We start from the raw sequence: 2,500 nt of genomic DNA, 5'->3' as shown, positions 1-2,500 counted from the left end.
ATCAATAGCCTGACCTCCAGCCTTCGCTCTTTCATTAGAAATATCGAGAGTGCTTCTTACAAGTTGAACAATGACACTATAGACTTCAACAAAGCTTATATATCTATCTATCTATCTATCTATCTATTAATCTATCTATCTATCTATCTATCTATCTATCTATATATATATATATATATATATATATATATATGTGTGTGTGTGTGTGTGGGTGTATGTATAATATATATATATATATATGCTGTATATATATATACATATATATATCTATATATATACATACATATATATATATATATATATATATATATATGTATATATATATATATATATATGTGTGTGTGTGTGTGTGTGTGTGTGTGTGTGTGTGTGTGTGTGTGTGTGTGTGTGTGTGTGGTTGTGTGTGTGTGTGTGTGTGTGTGTGTGTGTGTGTGTGTGTGTGTGTTTGTGCGTGCGTGCGTGTGTGCGTACGTTCGCGCGTGCGTGCGTGCGTTCGTGCGTGCGTGCGTGCGTGCGTGCGTGCGTACGTGCGTGCGTGCGTGCGTACGTGCGTACGTGCGTGCGTGCGTGCGTGCGTGCGTGCGTGCGTGCGTGCGTACGTGCGTACGTGCGTACGTGCGTGCGTGCGTACGTGCGTGCGTGCGTACGTGCGTGCGCGCGAGCGCGCGCGTGTGTGTGTGTGTGTGTGTGTGTGTGTGTGTGTGTGTGTGTGTGTGTGTGTGTGTGTGTGTGTGTGTGTGTGTTTTTGAGTGAGTGAGTGAGTGCGTGAGTCAGTGAGTTCGTGAGTGCGTGAGTTAGTGAGTGAGTGAGTGTGTGTGTGTGTGTGTGTGTGTGTGTGTGTGTGTGTGTGTGTGTGTGTGTGTGTGTGTGTGTGTGTGTGTGTGTGTGCGTGTATGTGCTTGTGCGTGCGTGTGTGTGTGATTGAAAACGCTGCAGAATCTTAATTTTGCAGACATTTGGATAGGATTTAGAGGAAAGGTATTGGATCATGAAGTTGAGTCAAGAATAAGAATATCTGGGAAAACAGGACCGAAAAGGAACAGAAACAAAATAAGGATAATCAAAGTGAGGAAGGTGGATGGCAAAGGATTGGCAAAGTGCCACAGTCAGAAGTATGAAGACAAACAAAAGGGTGTAACAGCAGCCAGAACGCCGGGGCAGTTGACATGGCGCGTGAGTCAGTCAGTTAACAGCGTGCACAGGCCAGTCAGTCGTGTCGGGCGGACTCAACCTGCTAGCAGCTTACGCGGGCTAATAGGTCACCAATGCACGCGGGCCAATCAGTCGCCAGTTCACGCGGACCAATCATTCGCAAGCACACGCGAACCAATTCGTCACTAGCACCTGCAGGCCAATCAAATTATAAGTCTTAGTGGCCAATCACTGAACAACTCATACAAGTCAAAGAGCAGACAGCCTGCGAGAGCCAATCAGTAATCACACGTGGCGGCCAGCACCAATCACTGGACAGCACGGGCTTACCAATCAGTGACCTACACGCACGGGCCAACCAACCAGTCAGCATGACGCATACGCGGGACAAATAGAGGGGAGCACAGGATGACCAATCAGTAGCCGGTAAGAGTAGGCTATTCATGAGTAGCACAGAGAGTTTCTCAGTAGCTAACGCGTTTACATAGGTGAATTCAAGTCTCGTTTACAAGACACCGATTTAAAAAAAAAAAAAATTGGAAGATTATTTTATGAGCAGATTTACTGAGTTAAACTTCAAGACGCCTATTTTATCTTCTAGTGTCTGAATTGGCAGCGTCTACTGGCAGCTTGTTTCCTTGTTTCCTTGTAGAGAAATACTTCTTTGTTTCTCGGAAGATTCACGGGTTCAAACTTTAAGACGCTCATTTGAACATGTCTAACGTTACTGCTTGCTTCTAGATATATCGTACAGGGTGATCCAAAAATGTACTCACTTTGGAATAGTTCGTAACATCGTCAAATTCATTGGCTTGTTCCATCAACTTTGTCTGGAAGATAGTGGTCATCAGTTTAAAGCTATATAAATCCTTATCCCCATTGTTCGCAAATGTTCATACTGACAACGTAACGTAACGTTTCAGAGTGTGAGTACATGTGTTGGGACTCCATGTAGCTGCCCAATTTTAGCACCAATTTCTAAAGGAACGCACTGTGTGTAGCGAATGATTCATCGCATAACTGAGGACAGATGGGCTTTCTTTTCAAGGTTAACCCATTCAACTCCGATGACAAGATGTCTTGTCATTTGGTCAAATAAAACAAAAAATCATAAAACACCAAAATGTTTGATCAAACACCAGAAAAATATGACATCAATCCTCGCTTCGCTCGCAGCGAAGCGAGGATTGATGTCATATTTTTCTGGTGTTTGATCAAACATTTTGGTGTTTTATGATTTTTTGTTTTATTTGACCAAATGACAAGACATCTTGTCATCGGAGTTGAATGGGTTAAGATGTCCAGTTGAAGGACAGAAGACCAACATGCGTGTTGTGGCGGAGTTTGT

Source organism: Oratosquilla oratoria, chromosome 13, assembly GCF_046742065.1.
Source record: "Oratosquilla oratoria isolate Oo_2021 chromosome 13, ASM4674206v1, whole genome shotgun sequence".
In the NCBI taxonomy this organism is placed as follows: Eukaryota; Metazoa; Arthropoda; class Malacostraca; order Stomatopoda; family Squillidae; genus Oratosquilla; species Oratosquilla oratoria.
Note: the sequence above shows the minus strand (reverse complement) of the source record.